The sequence below is a fragment of the Rhipicephalus microplus genome, chromosome 8 (genome assembly GCF_043290135.1).
Source record: "Rhipicephalus microplus isolate Deutch F79 chromosome 8, USDA_Rmic, whole genome shotgun sequence".
NCBI classification, from domain to species: domain Eukaryota; kingdom Metazoa; phylum Arthropoda; class Arachnida; order Ixodida; family Ixodidae; genus Rhipicephalus; species Rhipicephalus microplus.
Genome location: NC_134707.1, coordinates 72,071,458 through 72,081,048, shown reverse-complemented (window position 1 = coordinate 72,081,048; position 9,591 = coordinate 72,071,458).

Below are 9,591 nucleotides of genomic sequence, written 5' to 3'. Positions count from 1 at the left end.
CGGCAGTGTAAAAACGTTTGTGCTCAGTAAACAATTGAAATTAGTGGTGCTACCATCACGAGCACTAAACGAATAGGCCTAACATTCTAGCATTAGTACTAAGCAAATTTATTATAGAAAGACAAATCGCTTGGCGGCCCTATTGCTGAAAGTATGTGTAGGTGGCATAGTGGTCTAAAATATTGAGGCTGTCTGCAAAATGCGGTGTAAAATAGCTCAATAAGTTTACACTTAGTCATTACAAAAGGTTGTAGTTAGGCTTGAATTTTGGAGGATTCAAATGAATTTAGTTTATTCAATTTTTCGTTTTCTTCGCAATGCCTATTGTGAAACAAAGCGATATAGAAATTAGTGTAGAAATTACCCGCGCGATCAAAATAACGAACGCTTGCACAGTTAAAATTAGCCTGGAAAAATTATGGTAAAACAACAGCAATGTAGTAACGCGTGTACAATTGTGGACGAAAATGATGATGAGGTGATTTAACGGATAACGTGTTGTGGGTTTCGGGTTATTCAAAAATGAGGAAGACGTTCTCGCAATTCAGCTGTTTTGAACACGCTGATTTCGCTGTTTCAATGTGTACGTGACTTTTGTTTACGTTGCACTGCGAAAACAGTTTTTCGGTGTGACCTTGTTTTATTTTATGAAAAATTTCTCAGCAGGAGTTCTGTCAAGCTGACCTTTCAACAAGCGGACTTGTCTTCATCAAGGCTAGAACAGAATCACGGAGTGAACTAAATTTAGTTCTGTTCTAGTGTTGAAAACACAAGTTCGCTTATTCCAACGCCGGCTCGACATAACCTCTGGTTACGGTTTTTCATCGCTTGTTTGCATCTTCCCTTTTCTAGCGCCTTTCTACTTGAGCGATTTTATATGAACGCATTTATTTTTGAGCAGGCACAACATTTTCTGCAAATCAGTTGTCGATGAAACTAAAAATTTTAAGCAACACTTATAAATAACAGTATTTTAAGCAGTAGTGACATAGTTTTAAGTTGTGAAACTGTTTTTTTTTCATATGAATTAACCACGTGGCTCTTATAGATACATTCGATAAAGAAGCCTAGTTGATTAATTTGATATGTAGGATTTAACGTCCCACAACCACCATACAATTATGAGAGACGCCGTAGTGGAGGGCTCCAAAAATTTTGTCCACCTTGGGTGCTTTCAGGAGCAACCAAATCCGCTCACACAGGCCTAGAACATTCTCACCTCCATCGAAAACGCAGCCGCTGCATCCGAGATATGATATCGCGACCTGTGGGTGAGCAGTCGAGTACCTTAGCCACTAGACCACTGCGGCGGGGAAAAATAAGTCCAGTAGTAAATTTTCTTGGAAATTCAGCAAAGCAAAAACTTACGTTCAATGCCAGTGATGTTCATAAAATTTTACCTTATTTATTGGCGTAATCAGGATATACGAACAATAAAGCAGTTTCAGTGACATTATGGTGAACAACTTCAACGTGGTCAATATTCCTAGCGAGCAGACAATGTATGCACTTCTGAGTGGTACACAACATCCCCAGGTATTTTTTACCATCGCAGCTGTTAAAGCTCGACGTGACACTTTAGACTAGAGAAACGTATCACAATCTAGAATGGGTACAAGCCATAGTAATTGTGCTAATTTACTACTCACCACAGATTCAGTGAATGTGAAAGACGTAAACAGTCCAAGAAACAGCAGCCTTTACAAGACAGCGAGCCTAACAGACCAAAAGGCACAAAGCAAGAAATGACTTTTTTTTTTTCATTCAAGGCTTCTTGCTCGCTGTTTTAGTGCTTTTCGGGCTGTCGTTAACATGTGTGACCCACCGAAAATGCACTGCCAAGGATTTGATGTCAAATGTCAAATTTTGTGCTCCAATTCAACAGTGTGAACAACGAGGTCATGCTCCCGTTAACCAAAATATGTATATTATGAAATGGGAAAGACAAGGGTGGGTCCGAGAAGACTTGTGTCCCGATTCAACAGCGCAAAGAGGGGATGCTCTCGTCTACCAAAAAAATGTATATTCGGAAAGGAGAAAGACAAGGGTGGCTCCAAGAAGAGGTTTGTGCCTCAATTCAACAGCCCGATCAAAGAGAGGATGCTCCCGTTCACCAAAAAGATGTATAGTTGTAAATTAAAAAGACAAGGGTGGGTGCAAGAAAACTTTTGTGCCCCAGTTCAACAGCCCAATTAAAGAGAACGCTCCCGTGCACCGAAGAATTGTATATTCGGAAAAGGGAAAGACAAGGGTGGGTCCAAGAAGACTTTTCTACCTCAATTCAACAGCACAAACAAGGAGGGGATGCTCCCGTACACCAAAACAAAATTGTATATTCGGTAATGAGAAAGACAAGGGCGACTCCAAGAAGATCTTTCTGCCCCAATTCAACAGCCCAGTCAAAGAGGGGACGCTCCCGTTCACCAAAAAGATGTGAATTAAAACATGAGAAAGACAAGGGTGGGTTCAAGAAGATTTTGTGCCCCAACTCAACAGCGCAAACAAGGAGGGGATGCTCCCGTCCGCCAAAAAATGTATATTTGGAAATAAGAAAGACAAGGGGGGCTGTAAGGCGACTTTTGTGATCCCATTCAACAGCCCAAATAAAAAGACCGCTTTCGTGCACCAAAGTAATGCATATTCGGAAAGTGAAAAGACAAGGGTGGGTCCAAGAAGACTTTTGTGCCCCAATTCAACATCCCAATTAGAGAGAACGCTCCCGTGCACCAAAGAATTGTATATTCGGAAAGGAGAAAGACAAGGGTGAGTCCAAGAAAACTTTTGTACCCTAATTCAAAAGCACAAACAAGGGGGGGGGGATACTCCCGTCCACCAAAAAAAATTGTATATTCGGTAATGAGAAAGACAAGGGCGACTTCAAGAAGATCTTTCTGCCCCAATTCAACAGCCCAATAAAAGAGGGGACGCTTCCTTTCACCAAAAAGATGTTTATTCAGACATGGGAAAGACAAACGTGGGTTCAAGAAGATTTTGTACCACAATTGAACAGCGCAAACAAAGAGGGAAGGCTCCCGTCCACCAAAAATTGTATATTCGGAAATGAGAATGACAAGGGTGGCTCCAAGAAAACTTTTGTGCCACAATTCAACAGCCCAATAAAAGAGGGGATGCTCCCGTCCACCAAAAAGATTTATATTTGGATATTGGAAAGACAAGGGCGGGTTCAAAAAGGGTTTCGTGCCCCAATTCAACAGTCCAATCAGGGAGGGGATGCTCCCGTCCAACAACAAGATGTTTATTCGGAATTGCGAAAGACAACAGCGGGTCTAAAAAGACCGATGTTTATGTGACGGAGGCCCTACGCTGTGAATGTGTGGATAGACCTACAATATTCGCCAATAGTTGTGTATTGATCTACATGATGTGCGAAGATATTGTGGACACGCAAGTATTTATTTTCCGCAGTTCGAACAGCCTTCTCATGACGGTGGTTTGGCTCGAGACTCTTCGTGCTGAAAATCAATCATAACAACCAGCACCACTCAGCTAAGCCTGGGAACAACCATATAAGACTTAAATATCGTCCAGTTCAATGTTTGAAGAATTTCACGACTTGATGCCCGTCCTTCATGATCAAGTATTAGATCGTATATTCTGCTCTATGTTTACCTATGCGGCGCCCATTCTGGGCAACATGAAGCGTACATCTGTTTAGCAATCCAATGGTTTAGTTTTTTAAAAAGAAAGTCATAGCGCCTTGGGTAACACTGTCGCTTGCCTAGTGACACTGGATGGTTTCACTGTTTGTTTTGTTTTGTTTTTTGAAATGCATTGAAATACCTCTTCGAGACAAATACATACATTGCTTCTGGCGACTTATGCAGTTATTCTCAGCACATTGTCGTATCCTTACTACAAATGATGTGCAGCTTTGGAGGTCAGTATACGAAAACACCATACACGTTTTTAGGGAAGCATGCAGTTCTGCAACAGGTACGCTTTCAAAACGCAATTCACCGTCACGCCTACCAACAAAGCGAGTTTCTTTGGATTTGCATCCCTTAAGTCTTCATAAGAATGAACGAGTTAAAATGTTCAGTTCTAAGTAAAGCTAATAAAATATCAATTTTTTTAGTCAGTAATTTGTGCCAGAAAACCCTTAAGCACGATGTAGTGATAAAATGAAATATGTAATTCGAGTACTACGTGCAATGCAATGACAATTCATGTTTCAATATATTGACGTTTATGTGCAAACATATTCGAATTTGGTTTAAATATTTGGGTAAAAAACGGCTGACATTCAATATTATGTCTGTACGATGACCACCGCCCTATTTAATGTGGGTCAAAAGTCTGCTGCTCAATGAGAAGAGTGCGTTTGGTGAAAAAAATGAAATATTTCTTTGCGTGTGCCATTCATTCAATATCCGAGCGAGTCAATCAAAAAACGTCCACGTTCTTGGTTTTCCAGAATATCCACGTCAAAAAGTAGAGCGCTTTTGTATCTTAGCAAGCACGGTGGAAAAACCAAGACCAAAAAAGAAACACGCAGACGGGTGCTACACACCAGCTTGCCCTTATTTCTGCGCTGAATGCAGGAAGAGGTACACAAAAACAATGTTGTTATATGGCGCACATTGTAGCGTGCTTGTCTTTGTCGCCATGATTTTGAACACGAAAGTGTTATGTCTGGGTCCAGCAAGACTTTAGTTATCTATGTCCGTCACGGAAATAACGTCTATGCACCTACCGTCAGAAGAGACAGTAAAAAATGTATTGTCGACAGGAGTTGAACGGGAACAGATCCGAGGAAAGATGCGAGAACCTATACCCGGCACGCTAAGACCACATTCTTTCTAGGCATTAAATAACGTGTCTTTTTAGGGGTGAAGCTCTTTATAGAGGCACCCGTTTGTCCCTCGTAGTCGTAATAGTAGTGTGTAACCAGTCTTACATTTCGACCTCCAAAGTGGTGCCGCTGGGAGATTTCATTTGTGCGTTGTTGAACAATAAAAAATTCGCAACGTGCGCGTTAACTAAAAGCCCAATTCTCCTGTCTCTCATTCCCCCTTAGCAGCCATTGGTATGTACATTGAGCACTATCTGACAAGAAAGGGTTGCTACGTTATACTCGCTGGGCGTAACCTCCTTGCTTTTAGAAAGGTTTAGCGAGCGTTGGGCCACAGTGCCATGAATACAGTGAACTTGTATATACGTTGAACTCGGGGTGGTTAAAGGTGGTAAGTAGACACGAAGCGCAAGCCGTAAGAAAGTGTGCGTGTGCCTCCTCTCGTTCAGTCCTTGGAATGTCCGCTAGATGGCGGTGCTTCTCTATGAGAAATATATGATGAAAAGATGCGAGATGGTGGTACTTGGAGTGTTGAATGGGTGGACGAACGGACACACAGACAGATGCATGGACGGACACACGGTTGGCTGCAAGGAAGGATGGACGCATGGAAGGACGTAGGAGCGGATGCATGGATGAACGCAGGAACGGACGTAGCGATGGACGTGCGGACGCACGATTAGACGGACGCGCGGATGTGCGGATGGACGCATGGTCGGCCACACAGACGCACGCATGGACGGATGGAAGCAAGAACGAATAAACGGACGGATGCTTCACCCCACTCTCCATCATTAACTCCGTAGATATGCTGCCATTTTTTTTACCTACCACTGTTTTTTACGACGTTCTCGGTAAAGTGAATCAGTACCGGGTCATGCTCGTTTAATTTCTTGAACACAATATTTTTAATCGGCTGCCCTGCTCAGCGCGTTTCAAATAGGAGAGCAGTTTTCTCAGCGTCATACCAGATCACCTGGTGGTTGCCTTACCGTAAGCGTCGGCATCGCTCATAGTATTCATTCACACCAAAGTATCTCTGCGAAGCCCGCAAATCGACGTCCTCAACTTACTTACGCTTGCCCCAAACCATAAACTACCCTGAAATGATAGCGACCAGTCAGTTAGAAAATAATTGCGCACTTTGCCTTTCCCTTTGATTGGGAATTCGTGTTTCATGACTGAAACTATGGCTAAGTACATTAATTTATAAAGTTAATTATGGTAAGCGGTGGTGAGGGTAAGACTAAGTTTGATTGCGCTTGCGAAGGACAAGAAAGGATAGGGGCGAACCTACTGCCCATGTTGGCCCTTGCTGTCTCTACTGGCCTCTGCAAGGACGTCGAATGTAACCTACTATTCCAGGAAAAGGTATTGTGTTTTATGTATGATTACGTATATACCATGGCCACCAGTGAAATACGGAGCATCACGCAAGGAACGCTAGAAGCAGGAAGTATCCTACTGCCTAAAAAAGAAGAAAGAATAACTAGAAGACTAAGAATCTATGATCACAAGTGCTCGTTTAATCAATATTGATGGACGTTAGTCATCGGACTACGAGTGAGCGTCAACGCGGATGCATCCAAGTTAAGTGGTGCTATAGCTGTCAAACGGCAATAGAGTTTGCGCAAGCACTCTTATATCCACCTAACATTAAACTTAAACTACTGCCATTCGACATTGCTTACACCAAACATTGAACTACTTTTGAGATGACTCGTTTTGTTTTTGTGCTTTACTCATTCCTATGACGCAGGAATCAAATATGTTTTTTGTGTCCAAACTGTTTTAAATAGCAGTCAGTTTTGGAGCGACTTGGCGTTCTTCGCCTGAAACTGCCTTTGTTTCTGTAGCATTCAATATTTCACACTTGCGCGAAAACAAGGCACCATAAACGCCCAACTTCCTCTGTGAAGACATGTTTCACTCGCCAGTTATTAGCCTGTTATCCCTAGGCACACATGTCAGGCCTTTTTTTTCCCCATCTTTCTGTGCTTAATGAACACTACTAACACGATGATGGGCTAGCGGCTTGAACGCAGCTTACGTTGCCTTACCTTTTCATGTAGAAGTAAACACACCAACGAACACGGCACGCGTGAGTGCCGACGTTCGTTTTGTCGCGTCACGCCGGCGTTGCCACGCCAGTCGCGGGTCCTGCCATATACACGCAGGCGGGCGCCGCGCTACGTTGCTTTTACGCATGCACCTTTCAGCGCATCCGGCGTCCCTCTATTACGAAAAGAGGCAGAGGCAGATGCAGTGCTGTCTGGGTAACGTAGTGGGCTTGAAATGCAGCATGTCGTATTTCCCGCTGTTTAGCATTGGGGCGCGCCGACGGACGCGGATCGCGCTGGTTGTGACTGGCGTCAAACTATTGAGTTCTCTCTTTTTGCTCACGTATAGCATCGCTGTGCCCAGCGTGCGCGCGCGTAAACGTTACGTTGGAGTATATTGGGCCCTTCATGATGCACTCGCGGTCGTTTCGCTAGCTCCACATATACCAAATTTGGTGTTACAGGACGTCAATGGATGACTAGGTGCATGACTGGCGCAAACGTGAGAATCATGACGCGCGTGTCATGTAAGAACTTGACCGCATACCACGTTCATAGAGTCCCCACGGCCATTTCTCTAGGTTCACATATACTAAATTTGGCATCACGTGAGGTGAATAGATGACAAAAGTAAAAGACATACCCGAACAGGATAATCATAACGCAGAAGCCATGTACGGCATTATTTACCTCAACCTTGTAACATTGTGCTGATTTTAAATTGACATACCAACCTTTCTCATTCGTACTTTGCATATCATATAATCTCGCTGAACGTGGGATCTGCCAACTTTTCCGCGTTTATGGCGCGTTTTTGTTTTGTTCTCGAAAACAGCAACTAAGCAAATATGAAAACAAAATAAATGCTTCATTCTGGAGTTACTTGAGGCGAGTTACGAGATGAAGTCAATGTTTTATCGATTCATGCATGTATTAAAAAAACTTGGATTCATAAGGTTAAGTGATTAGCGCTTAGTGATGAAAAACGTTCATGTAGTAAGTACACACGATTAGCGCTAATATTCCAGATAAAGATTTTTTTCACCGCATGTGTTTTCAAAGTCTTGGTCCATGTTAGCTGGGACGCTATGTATATAGGCGGACTCGCATGTTAATCTTTTATTGGACAGTGGTACAAATATGTATAAGTTGCTAAATGGGAATAATTACTCTAACACCTAAGTGGTCTCAACAGGCTTGGTTCTTTCTGACTGTAGCATTTAACGAGAAGAATGTTGTGAGTTATTTTTTACTCTGTTTACACATTTGGCGCGGAGAGCAAATCGAATTCACCCGTGCATTCGTCACTGTTCGAAATCTACTTTAGCCTATATGAGTGCCTTGACAACATTGCTTCAACTAACTTGGGATGTGTCCTCGTTTACCCGTTTACTAAGTAGAGCCCGTTGGCTCAATTGCGTCAAGGGAAATAGATTTTCGTTGCACCTGTGTAGTTTTTTTTCAGGAAACCGTTTTTGGGCATGAATTTGGCTAGTGGTACTAGCCCTTACAAGACAGACATCGCTACGATACGCCAGTCCATATGCAATATTTATGTTTAACCTAGAGCACGTTCTATTTCGAAAAGGGGCGTCGATTGCTCTTCACATATGGTGTACTCATTACTGCCGCCGCAAACTCCATTTGGCTGATTTATGCCTGTCACAAATGGCCTTTGACTACTCCAGGCTTGATATCATAAAAATTAGCTGTGCCGCAAAAAGTAAGTTTCTTTGTGCATTGAACACTTTACACATTTATAAAGTAAACAACCCCCTTAAATGCTTAAGTAATATTTATTGTCAGTTTTTTTTTCAATTGATAGCACCTGAGGACAGTTGGGTACCACTATCTACATGTGTACCACTGTGTTTCACTTTCTTCTTAGAATGTATTCTGCAGAAATTCTCAAACATAGCGTGCAACGTATCCTAAAGCCGCCTGAATTGTTATTCGTATTTTTGGGAAAATTTCATTTCAGTATATATACACAGGCTGACTAGAACAGCATGTCTTACGAACGGAAGTTTTGTCTGCCTCGCCCAATAAAAAAACGCAACCGCTCAACGAACCTCTGCGCGACGACCTGCATGTAGCAATCATGCGACGGCGCAGATGAACACTCTAGCATCTAGCTACTTCTTCTGCTACTACCATCACAAATTTTCGACAGGGCTCTGCAGCCATCATTACAAGCCCACATGAAACAACTCTGACACGGCTTCAAAAACAGCTTCCTTGCCCGGGAATGCTGTACACGATCCCTTGGGCTTCGCCTCCAGTACAATTATTGAAGCAAAGTCAGTACCATTGTCGAAAGATGGACGTAATCGCTCGCCTTTGGCCATCAGTGACCTCTGCGTGGTCCTGCCAGCAATCGCTACTTGGAGCAAGCGTTTTGAAGGCGCCACTGCAATCTTCTCAGCAACCTTTGCAAGTACAGTGTATCTTCTCTGTCTAGAACTGAAGTTTTTTTTAATTTACTGGTGTTAATGAAGAACCAGCCTTCTAGCTCCTCGAGATCAATTCGTTGGTCCATCGACATGTTTTGACTGATGACGTGATGCTACCGCTAGCTGAAAGCCGACTGCATGGTTCCTCCAAGGCATAACATCAATACGATGGCAGCAAGTAGAACTCCTGGCGCGACTAGACTACAACCTTCGTCACTGCCATTCAACTGCTTCTATCCGCAAAAGACAGCCATTTAACACACAC